Below are 13,433 nucleotides of genomic sequence, written 5' to 3' on the forward strand. Positions count from 1 at the left end.
ATACTTGGGGCATAGTAAGATTATACTTATGCCACAGGCAATACCATTGAGGAAATGGGGAGAGAATATGCTTCAGAGATGATTACAGGAATATCGGACTGACAAATTAATTGTAAAAACTCTACGGAAAGACAGGAAACCTCACTAAGCAATATCCAGAGATGGGCAGGTTGCGGGGCATACCTGGGGCATAGAAAGACTATAGTCATGCCACAGGCAATACCTTTGAGGAAATCAGGAGTGAATAGGCTTCAGATATAATTACAGGAATATCCGACTGACAAATTAATTGTAAAAACTCTACGGAAAGAAAGCAAATTATTAAAGAGAGACATCTGGCTTTTTAAGCGATCCAAGCAGGAAACATTATGGGCAAAATTACATTGTGCATCGACACTGGTAAACTCAGTTCGGTTTTGGAGCTTGATTAACAACATTGAGAAAGGCCCCAGGGCCGCGAACAACGCAAACATCACAGAGGAGGTATGGGTGGGATACTTGAAATCTCATTTTAAAGAAATATCCCCAACAGACTGTGGATAACAGGGAGCCTGAGGAGCCTATTACCTTTAGTTCTTTTGAAATAACTAAGGTAATAGAAAAAACACGCTGAGACTGTGCTCCTGGCCCTAACGGCCTACCACAGGCCCTATTTAAACAGTGTACATCAAGATGGGCGTCCTTCTTCCCCATAATGTTCAACTATATTCTAGCAACAGGCCTGGCCCCAGACAGCTGGAAGGGCTTGATAATCTAAACCCATTTATAAGGGAGGAAAGGCTTCCTTACCTTCAAACTATCGTCTAATAGCCCTTCTGGATGCTGCCTTAAAATATTTTTCCATAGGAATCCTGCAGCACCTAGAACGGTGGGCTACAGATAAAAGCAGACTCCTTATCAACCAAACAGGTTTCGCAAAAAAACAGGGCACGCTAACAAACCTTATGGCATTAAGCTTGGTAATCAATAGACCAAAGGCTACAGGGACACCCCTTTATATGTGTTTTGTGGATTTTAAAGCTGCATTTGACTGTGTCCCCAGATATAAATTATGGAAAAAACTACAGCAGTGGAGGATACCGGGGAAGTTATTAAATGACATTATCATTCTCTATTCTAACACTTGGGTTAAAATCAAATTGGGAGATGGCTCTTATCTATCCAGGTCTAACAAAACCACTGTTGGTCTGAAACAGTGCTATGTACCAGCCCACTCCTTTTCAATCTGTACATAGCATCTCATGCCATGGTTGGTGCTGACAGACGAGGGGGTAGGCAGGAGCGAGAGGAAGGGCTTGGCTACCTGATTGAACCCTGGGCTAGCATGTGCAGCCCCAGTACACTGTACAGTACAGGTGACAGGCATCACCGACACACCAGGATCTAAGGGAGTACAGTGCCAAGCGCACTCACTAGGCGTTACTTACATCCAGCTCTAGGCTCATTGAGCACACCCTACAAGGGGTGGGCATGCTGCACTAAATATGTGACTAATACGCTTCGGTGCAGTGATGCGGCCACCGCACTAAAATGCCCCAGTCTAACCCCTGATGCGTGGTACGTGCAGGGCTGTTGCGGGTGGCAATGGAGAGCCGACATGAGGAAACTTTTCAGGAAGTTAATTCCTCACTAGTCTCTCAGAGACATTAAATTCTTTCTTTTCATTAAAATATGCTTCATTTAGAGCATATAATTGGTTACATGTGTGTTTGTATGTGTGTGTGTATGTATATATGTATATATGTATATATATACATGTATGTGTGTGTACATGTTGTTTCTGTGCTTGGCATGTTCGTGGGTCATTGCATGGCTCCTGGGTGGGTTGTTATACTTGATATCTATGAATTCCTCCTCTCATCTTATCACACTTATTTACCCATCATCATATGCCATGTCTCTATCAGTCTATCCTCCATTCTCACTCTGACTCATCCCAAATCCTTTCTACTACTTTCCTCTCCTAAATAACTCTGCCTAAGCTCTTCCCTCCGCTTCCACATCTAACTCCCCAAACCTCACTCAACTACCGTGACCTTCCACACAACCCTACTAAATTCTCCCTCATTTATCTCACCCTGCTACTATGCTCTCCCTAACCCTTCCACATACTCTTCCCTCCTTCATCCCCCTTTACTCATCCCAAGCCTTTGGGTTGAGTAAATGAGGGATATACTCCCAATTAACACTTCTGGATTTCTTTCCTCCTCCACCCCTCCATTACTCCAGTCAATCGAACTAACAAACTCTCATATCCGCGGCTCCAATTAACTCAATAATGCTAAAACTGTACTCATATTTCCCGATACTAATCCATCACTAATTCTTGTTGGGTTCCAGAGTAGGTTGCTACTCACCGAAAAGCGCTTCAACGCCTCGTCAGGGGTAGTAAGCGCTATATAAATACTATTACAATACAAAAATACAGATCTATCTCCAGCCCTGGACAAGCAGCCAGCCCACCCAGTTTAGGGGGTTGCCAAATATCCAACCTACTTTATGCTGAAGACCTGCTGCTTAGTAATTCTAGAGGAGGCTAACAGAAACTTTTGAATTACTTAGGAGGATATGTGCTGGTTAATGTTTTTGAAATAAACTATGGTAAATCCAAAATATTCCCCCTTAATCGTAAACCTACCTTACGCCGAAAGTAGTATTTGAATGGCCAGCATATTGAGGAAGTAGTAGCCTACACATACCTAGGGGTCAGGATTGACTTTAAAGGCACATTTGCAGCCCACAAAGAAGGAAAAAGGGAGAAAGCACAAACCCTAAACCGGTCATTCAGCAACTTGGCAAAGTCCATCCTTGGGTGGCCATTAAATCCAATGACCATGGTTGTGAGAGTGAAATTACTTCCGACCCTTGCATATGGGAAGAAATAATGAGGGGGCAGAGACGGCCATACTAGATAAGTTATTAGTGAAATTGTATAAACAAGTCTTCCAACTACCTAGATCAGCCTCCTGGCTCAAGTCAGACTAGAATTCTCGCTGACAAAGCACTCATTAGCAAGACCTGCAACATTTGTTAATGGCTGTTATAAATTACATTTAGCACCCACAGGGACTCTTGCAAATCTAGTATGGCAGAAAATGAATCTTGAGAGGGGTAATAAGATTTTTAAGGACTACTGGGAAAAGAGCATAGCACGGCTGGAGGTGGGTGAGCCGTGGGGCTGCGCATTACCAGCGCCAGCTTTTAGAAAAGGAGTTAACAAATCAGCCAGAAGCTGAAACCGGTTAAAAGACTTGGAGGCCCTATCGAACCGATCTCATGGATGGTTGGTCTTAAATTCATATACGTTGGATAAGGAATCTAATATCATGTCCTCCTTATTAGCACGGAAAACTAAGCAGACCCTCATACAGATGAGGTTGGGAGATCTACCAACGCTTGATTTCCTACCGAAATGGAAAAGAGAGGTAAGGATGCATCCACAGGCCTGCAGACTGTGTCATAAAACTAGGGTGACACAAATCCATGTGGTCTGAATTTGTCCAGCTATGGGAAATCAAAGAAGGGAATTACTGAGAAGAGAGTTTAATACCCTAGGAGTCTGGTCCTGTAGGTCGGCTGTCATGACAGCTCTCGACCCAAGTAATGAAAAGCTAAATATCAGATTAATCCAGTTTCTGAGAATTTTTTCTGCCTGGGCGGCTCCTGCAAGCTCATCTAGCACCCTTTAGAAAAGTAAGGGAACAGTTCAGTCACATAACATCAAACTCCATACTATAGACAATAGGTATCAGCTATGTAAGGGTTTTGCTAATCTTGAATGCACCTTTAGACAATAGGAGGTTACATGTCCTCATAGGAATGGTTGTGATTATGCTCTCTCAAAACAATAGGTTATGTTTGTGTTCAGAATCATATTTGGGTTTCCTTCATTTTAATTATGACGACCTCTTTTTACTTTTTGCTTACATTTTATTGTTTGCACACTTATTAGGTTAACTGATATTTGTAATTGTTTTCTTACATGTGTTTTTAATGGTTTTTATGAACTAATAAAGTATTTTTCTACCTACCCTTCCGATGACCGCCCTGTGCCCCTAAAAAAGTTTTTTGTTTGACCTTAACCTTTCCCCTGTTCCCTGCACCCCTTTCCCAAACCCAAGAGGCCACCACCCACCTCCCGGCCCCTCCCTTCCACCGCCACAGCCCCCTGACTTCCCTGCAAACACCCATACCTCTCACCCCAAGAAGAAGCCCACCCATCTCAAGAAGACTATGCCCCAGAAGCCCAAGTCCAAACCCCACTCCCAAATCCAACACCCACCCAAGGATGATCCCTGAGGTCCCTGCCCGCCCCCTTGATGCCCTTTCCAGTGGCGGTTCCCTGGCAGTTGGGAGTCAAGTTTTGACCTAACACTGTGCTATTGTGATTTAAATGGACTGGCCAATGACTTTGGACTCTTAACCTCCACAATATAATAAACCCACAGAGTTGTTATTGTTTTGGGTACACCATTGTCTTGCAATTCCTTTTCTACCTCAATGTTTTTCTTGAGTAACTTATGTTGTGTGCTTACAGTTGTGTGTTTTTCAGCCTGCTCGCTGATCCATTTGCTGTTGTTTGCAGTACTGACTTTGTGGGCAGTCCTGGTGTCCCCCGAGACAAAGGTATATGTTGAGTGTATGGATATGTGGGTGTAAATGCAATGGTAGTGTAATAACATTGTGTACTGCTTGTTTTGGTGCGTATTTCATCTTGTGTTGTCTAATGTGAGCATGGATGGGGTTCAGCTTGTCCCCCTGATAAGGATTATGGATTCATCTAATGTGTCTCAGCTGTGTGTCAGCTTTAGTTTTGTTTGTGCAGACCGGAGTGTGTTCAAATGTGCTAGTTTTGTTTGCATTTGACTGTGCATGTGCCCATTTAGCTGTGTGTACCTTGCAGACACTTCCTGTAGATGTATGTCCCATGCAGTTGTAGTTGTACGTGCACTTCCGTATTGTGCAGATTTGCATGTCATTTGGGTCTAGTACTGTTTGTCTCTGTGACACATGTAGGGCTATTTCCTGGGCACATGTTGTTTTAGGGGTGTGTGCAAAGTGATATGTGCCTCAGTGCAGCCTCCCTCCATCATTCCCTCATCCCTATTGTACAGGTATTGTTAGCATAGTGCTCTTTGACTATTTGCCTCTCTGTCTATTGTGCATGCCATTGTCCTTCCATTATGGTGTTATATGGGTGATATGTGTGTCCATTGCAGGGCTGTTTACTTGATGCAGTGTTTGTGTTCAATGCCACATCCATACATATATGTGTTCAACGTGATGACAGTTTATGGCCCGTGAGGAATGTTAGTATGTGAGTTGTATTTGTATATGTGATGTTGGTGTGTTGTTGGTGATGTGTGAGATAATGCTGTGTAGCCTTCACTATGATAGTGCCTGAGATGTGTGGACATGTGTTTTTGTGTAGTGTTGCTCTGAAGCGCGAGTACCTTGCCCAAAGGGGGCATATTATGACTGTGAAAGTGTCCATCTTTATGTAATATTTAGACTGTGTATACAATGAGACGTGTACTTGGTGTCCATAACGTGACCCCATATGATGTGGACGACGGTGCAATGAGATGGTGTTATGGGTAATAACACAGGTAGGTGTTTGTACAAACCATTGGTTGCGCACATGGCTGCATAGACTTTGTGCTCCAACAATGATCATCATCAGCAGCAGGAAGTGTGTGATGGGCTCCATGGCAACAGCAAATGTGTAAGGTTGCCTGTAGATGAGTGTCTTCCTTAATACTCCCCGTTTCCGTCTGCTGAGATGTGGTGGTTTTGACCACCATGTTCATATTGGTGCTGTGCAACCTTGTAATGTCCGGGGGAAACACTGTCTCTGCCTGCCTGTTTGTGATTCCCCATGACTTTGGTGGTCTGTGCTGCCTGGTGGTCGAGAACCTGCCCTTGAAAATTGACCTGCATTTAAATATTAAGGGTTGATGGTGTTCATTTCATTCTACTGACTCTAAGGCTTCATTATCTATGACTCTAATGCTTCATTATCTACAGTATGTTGCATTCTGTACTTTGTACAATAGCTCTTCCAAAATATCACAAGGTACCCACTAGCCTTTAAAAGTCCAAATAAATAAACAATAGTAGTACACAAAACACATATGTAGCCTGTGTCAAGGAGTTCACAGTAAGACCCTCAGCATGTGCCAGATACCTATATCATCTACCAGATTGAGAGGTGAAAATAAGGAAAGCTTTAATTTGTATTTCCTTCAGCCATGTTCTACCATCTATGAGGATGATGAGCATTAGTGTGCATAACATCCACAATTTAAAATAGGTTAGGGAGCTAGGTTGTACTGAATTATGTTATAGAGAAGATACGTAGATTGTAGAAGCTTTCCATAGTGTAGACTTCTTAAAACTGGAGATCTTAGTTATTTCTTCATGAGTTTTCTGCCCTCCCTACACAAGGAAATAAAACAATTTTATATTTATGTCCAGTGAATAGATCAGTGTATCCACACAGGCACACGTTTCATTACAAAACACACTTCAGTTTGATTTTTCACAGGCCACTCCCCAGGGAGCTGTAACTTGCTTTCTGTCCAAAACCAAAAAGCCTTATCTTCTCAACTAATCATTAAAATATATTCATTTACAAAACATGAACTCTCCTGAGTAAACTATAATATCCTCTACATTACTGTAAAATCCTAAATTAACATCCCTCCTTCTGACATCCTAAAATGGCAACATGATTTTTTATGTTTTCTTTGTAATATCCTGTTTTCATTGCTTATAGGACCATGCAGTGATTCTCCAGGTTTTTATGATGAAAAACTGGAACACTTTGCCATGAATATACTATTGTACTATGCACCAAAGTGTACATATATCATTCATGTGTGGTTTTATACCACTGACACATATCGTTTTCCTTGCAAACTCGCCTTCTGTCTCTCAGGAATTTGCCAAACGCTCTCTCATTCTACTCTCCTTTTGTAATATTGAACCAATAGTTTAGATGATAAAGCCCTGTTCTAATATGTTTTAGCTTATCACTGATGTAGCACTGTTACACCTCTAGTAAATAATGAAGGAATCCTGTCAAATCCCTCCTATACTCCTTCTGTTCCAAGCAAATCATTATCACATTAGCAGTACGTTTGCATTTGAGAATGAAAGGGTGTATTGATGTGCATGGAAATACATCTAAATGGGTGAGTTCTGGAGACAATTTTCCTAAAGGACATGTACACTAGCATACACCAGCATTAGACACAGGCATTAAACATAAATCACAGTTCAAATCATCTTAGCTCCTTAATCCTATCAGTGAGGAGAATTTCACCACCAAATCGTCTGAACTACCTCTGCAGTACAAAAAACATAGCGGTCAGCTCCTTCCATCCGGGGTAAGGAAACCTTCTGGGCTCACCCTTTTAAGCCCTTACCTTAGAAAAAAAAACTGCTGCCCCCCAGAGGCAGAAAGACTTTCTGAACCAGGAATTCCTCCCGATTTACTGCCCTTCCAGGGATTGGTGTGTAGTTAGATGCTAGGACAGTCTGGTCCCCCACGTCACTGACATAAAAGCAGAAGTCCCTAATGATTAGTAAGCAGAGATTTGTATTTGTATGGCACACTGGGTTATAGAACTTACTGGTATCCACGTAAGCCATAACACTTTTGATTGCCCCAAGTCTCTTAATTTAACATTTCTACAGCGCGCTTTTTGGCATTTCATGCAATAGGATCACTCACCCAAGTGAGATACCATTGGTTTCTTTTTGGGAGTAATGTAGGTATGCAGGGTAGCAGAACTTTTGCTGTTACCCAAAGATTAATCACTTTCTTTCGCAGACATGTGAGGTGAGAATATTCAATGATTTGACATTGGTGGGTTCAATCTCAATAAAAATGATAATGGGTCTCACTCAAGTTACACACCACTGAACTCCTATCTTAGGTGCATAGTTTCCAGAATGTTCATGATTAGCCGGCTCTCTGGCCAACCCCTTGCTCAAATACCAGTATTCTAAAAATAGATGTACATTCAAAGAAACAATGATGTTGCACAGTATGTTTGTGGCCTTTACTATCAATGGAATAGGGCACACCCTGGGGTACTTATGCCATTGGGAAATGAGTAAGAAGGATGGGTGGTAGGATTTGTGCAGATTCTGAAACTTTTCCCTCACAAGAATATGAATGTATTTTTGTGGCTGCAACCCAAAATGTGTTTTTAGCAGCACATGCAGAATAGGAAGCAAATAGGGGGATCCGCTTAAGCCACACCACCATGAGCTTCTGAAGGTGTCTCATTTTCTGAAATGTCTGTAGATGCTTGTTTTCTATGGGCGGTAGGTGGCTTAATTATTTTAGATACCGACATCCCAAGAATTGATGTAACTGCAAAACAAAAGTTGTCAGATCAATATGATGCAGTTTTTAGACTTTCTAGTCCCAGGGAATAGGCCCAGGTACATAAGACATATAGGGGGTCATTCTGACCCCGGCGGTCTTAGACCGCCAGTGTACCGCCGCCCTTTTGAATCCTCCAAGGCGGCGCAGCTAGCTGCGCCGCCGAGGGGATTCCGACCCCCCCTACCGCCTTCCAGTTCCCGGCGGTCCGCTGGCATGGGCACTGCAGGGGCCCCCGTAAGAGGGCCCCTACAAGTATTTCACTGTCTGCTTGGCAGACAGTGAAATACGCGACGGGTGCAACAGCACCCGTCGCACCCTCCCACTCCGCCGGCTCGGTTACGAGCCAGCATCCTCGTGGGAAGGGAGTTTTTCCCTGGGCTGGCGGGCGGTCTTTTGGCGACCGCCCGCCAGCCCAGGGAAAAACTTAGACCGCGGAGCGGTATTTCGGAGGGGTGAACTCTGGCGGGCGGCCTCCGCCGCCCGTCAGGGTCAGAATGACCCCCATACTGTTTTTTTCTGGAAGAGGTGTAGAAAGCCTAGATGGTAGGAACTGTGTTATTAGCAAATTCCATAACTTTCAGAGATAAAGTAGGAAATGGTGTGATTTTATTCAAAGTTTGACGTTTGCAAGGTTTTCAGATTAAGAATGCCTAGTTGGACCTCTTATGCCACTTCACTGTGGACTGCCCCTGCTGTCTGGTTTTAGAAATGTTCATGACTTTTAGATTTACCTCTAAGCTGGTCAACCTTAGGCCCAAGTCCAAAAGTGTCCCTCATTACAAAAGAATGCCTTTTAGAAAGGTCAACTGAAGCTCTGTTTTTTGGATCATACTCACCTTTACACTTGGGGTGCCATGTTTATCAAGAGAAGTGTGGGAGGTGGTAGGGCATTTGCCATGAGCCACAACATCCAAAAGTAACTGTCACACAAATATAGAGACATTCTGGCCCAAACTTAAGAGGGCCTAGCGCCATTCCAACACCACATTAGCGTAATTTCTTTTTACACTAATGTGGCTTTGGAAGGACAACAATGCTGCGCCAAATTTACAAAGTTGTGCTTGGATCGTGCCACTTCATAATCCTGTTGAAGCACATTATGCCTGTGCCAGGCATAATATATGCAAGGGGGCATTACGGCACCAAGCGGGTCAAAAAAATGGTGCAATAAAATCTACGAGATTTCTTTGCGTAATTTTTATCTGCATTTTTAATGCCTGCTAAGAGCAACCATTAAAAGGAAGCTCCCATTGTTTTAATGGGCCTCTGAGTGCTTTGCAGGATTAGCAACAACATTTTTGACACTAATGCTGCAAAGCGCCGGACTAGCGTAAAAAATTATCACACTAGTACCTTTGACTACTGCCATGGTACGCCATATTTTAAATACAACGCACACATGGTGGCTTTACGGGTTGCTAAGGGGTGCAAGAAAAGTGGTGCTGCAATAAATCCTACTGTAACACTGTGAAATCACCACAAAAATACACCAGACAGGTTTAGAAAAATAGATGATATTATCTGAATAAAATAAGGTCAAAAACAACAAAGATTCAAAAAGCACAAATTGAAATATCACTTTTTAAAGGCTCAAAAGAGTCTTAGTCTCAGAAATAAACTGTTGTTTCTTTGTTACACCCGGTACCTGTTATGAGTAAAAAATAATGATGCAGGAAGACTACAGAGGAGGAGATGCATGGAAAAATAAGGTGGTGTGTCAGGTTTTCTGCCACAGCACAGACGATGCGTCATTTCTTTCCACACTGCAAGGGGATTGCATAGTTTTCAGGCACACAGTCTTGGTTGTTCACTACGATGCAAGGATATTTTGGTGCCCAGGGGCGATGCGTGAAAATTCTTAATGCGCTGGACAAAGGCACAGGCATTGCATTGATCCCGTAGGCGATGCACTGAATTTTTTAATTGCAAGGCAGGCGCTGCATAGATTTTCCACTCAGGAAGTCGGGCTGCTTCGTTCCGGTCAGCTGTGCGGTTATTTCTCTGTCGCAAGGCAGACTTTTTGATTTTCAGCTGGTGTTGCATTGATTTTCAAAGCACAAGGAGATTCTTTGTAGAAATGAAGTCTTTGTTGACCCTGAGACTTCAGAAACAGGAGGCAGGATCAATCCAAGCCCTAGGAGAACACTTTTGGGGGAAAACAGAGTCCTTCCAGCAACGTCAGAGGCCAGCAGGGCAGCAGCCTTCTCAGCAAAGAAGCAGTCCAGTGAAACTGCACACAGGCCTTGCAATGGCAATCCTGAGACATTGTTAGGGGGCTACTTATGTGGGTGACACAAACTGCACACACAGGCCTTGCATTGGAAGACCTGAGACATGGTTAAGGGGCTTCTTAGGTGGGTGGCACAATCAGTGCTGCAGGCCCACTAGTAGCATTTAATTTACACACCCTGGGCACATGTAGTTCACTTTACTAGGGACTTATAAGTAAATCAAATATGCCAATTGGGGATGAACCAATGTTACCATGTTTAAGGGAGAGAGCATATGCACTTTAGCACTGGTTAGCAGAGTCCTAAAACCAGCAAAACAGTGTCAGAAAAGTGGGGGGAGGCAGGCATGACGTTTGGGGATGACCACCCTAAGGCTGTCAGGTCCAACAAACCTCCTGTGTTATCCAGTGAAGATTAGGAAGGCACTCACTTCTGTCAATGTTTCAGGGTGCTCCCAGGCCAGGTTGGTATCTATTTTGGCCTGGTAGGGCCGCTTCTTGCCACCACCCATGAGATTTCCCAAGTACACCACAGATCTCTGACCTATCTGGCACTTTCTGGCCTTGATATTCATGCCTGCCTTGATGTCAAACAGGTGGTCCTCCCAGCTGCTACTAGTGAAACCTATGTCATTCAAGTAAGCAGCACTGCAGGTCTACATCCTGGCCGGCACTTGGTTTCACCGACCTCTGGAAGGTGTCAGGGGCTTTCTTGACTCCAAAGGGCATCATCCCAATTTGGAAGTGTTTTTCTGGGATAGACAATACTGACCTCTCTTTTCTCCCCTCATTGAGAACAATCTGCCATTACCCTAAATGTAGGCCAAAAGTGCTCAGGAACATGGCAGCCCAAATATGTCAATGAGCTCATAAGCTTCTGAATTGAGCCCCCTGTAGTTCACACAGAACCTGAGTTCTGGTTTTGCACCTGGTGGAGCGACTTTGGGAGTAAGGACCATTGGCCTGGATCTGGAACTACAGGTGTTCAACCACTCACACCTCCATCATTTAGGAGATATCCTTTTAATGTTGACCCTCAATTTGTCTGACAGCATGTAACCGTTGTTCTTCACAGGCATACTGCCTCTGGTGTCTGTACCACGGGTACACAGGTGTGAAAGCCCAGGAGTGAGGCAGAACATAGAGACAAACTGACCCAACAACTGGCAACAGTCCTTCTGCTGCTCTGAGGTCAAGAGAGGGGTTGACACCTTCCACTGACTCATCTTTCTCTTTGGAGAGTAGGAAGTCAGGGAGAGTCTCACTCTCCTCCTCCACTTCACCATCGGTTACCAGGAGCATGTTAACCTCAGACCTCTCATAGTGTGTTTTGAGGCAGTTCACATGGAACACCTTAAGGGTTTTCTGGGGTTCTTGATGTCCACCAAGTAGGTGATGTCTCCCTTTCTCTCCTACACATCATAGGGTCCTGCATAATGGTCTTGAATGGCCCTAAGCTCCACTGGCTCCATCACCCACACTGACCAGTCTAAAACTCTACCAGAGGATATTTCTGGTCATACCAGAGCTTCATGACCTTCTGATGGCTTCAAAGGTTTCAAAAGCTTTCATTCTAGAGTTTTTGCATCTGGTGTCTTAAGGGTAGAGGGGCTTCCTTTGAGTTTGCTCCTACCCCTCCTTAGCCATACTGAGATTCCTCTAACAGAGTAAGATGATTGTTAAGGGTTTCAAATTGGCTAAACCCAATCCCCTTCCTGTAGGCAAAAAGCAAGCATGGTAAGAGGATGTCTCACTTCCACGTCATGCCTTCATGCATGCCCATAATTATGCCTGTCAGGCTCTTGAGAACAAGTCCATTTGGCTAGGGGTGATAAGTGCAGAGAACCAATAGGTTATTTCATACTCGTCCAACATGGATTTCGTGATGTGTAGACCAGAAGTTGGTGCGCCCATCAGACACTACTTCCTTTGGGAACCCCACTTAGCCAAAATTCCCCATCAGGGTCCTAGCCACTGCAGTTGCAGTCACAGACATCAGAGGGATGGCCTCTGAGTTTCTAGTGGCACCGTCCATCAAAAACAGGCTGAAACTGTTTTCTAAGGAATTTCTGGAGTCCAGGAGTCCAACAATGCTGATGCCCATCCTTTCAAAGTGTGTGCCAATGACCGATAAAGGATTCAGGGGAGCCTAAAGCTTCACCCCTGTTTTCCGACTGGCCTGGCAGGTGGGACATTTCATGCAGAATGTGTCTGAGGATGTCTTCATCCTGGGCTAGTAAAAGCCTGGCAAAGGTTTTGATCTACCTCAGATTTCAAAAGCCAAACCTACTAAGAAGGCCCTGTTGTAATAGACAACCACAAACACACATATTGCCCTATAGACAGGTACCTTGAGCTCACTATACAGGAGGTCATTCTTCCCCTTTTTGGCACGGTTACCCCCCCTCAACCTGTTGTCTGATATTGATGCTGACTTGACTGAGAGTGGAATGGAATGCTGCTAACCAGGCCCCAGCACCAGTGTTCTTTCCCTAAACTGAGACCTGAGTGACCACGGCTTCCCTGAGAAACTAATTATGTCATTCGCTCAGCTGCCCAGTCGCCCCTGCCCCTGGGTAAGGATGAGGCACTGCTAGTTGGCCGGAGCAGAACCCGGATTGGAGCGACACGTGTCACCTGCAGTGGGTCAGACTCAGTCTCCCCACACCACAGGCGATTCTGCTGCTTAAAATCCAATAGTCTCATTAGAATAATGAGAGCCTACGTTACACTTCCATTGCAGATTCTGTGTGTTGGTGGAAAGGAAAAGGTAAAGTTGACATTGCATCCCTCTCAGGGTGC

This window comes from Pleurodeles waltl, chromosome 1_2, assembly GCF_031143425.1.
Source record: "Pleurodeles waltl isolate 20211129_DDA chromosome 1_2, aPleWal1.hap1.20221129, whole genome shotgun sequence".
Classification (NCBI taxonomy): domain Eukaryota; kingdom Metazoa; phylum Chordata; class Amphibia; order Caudata; family Salamandridae; genus Pleurodeles; species Pleurodeles waltl.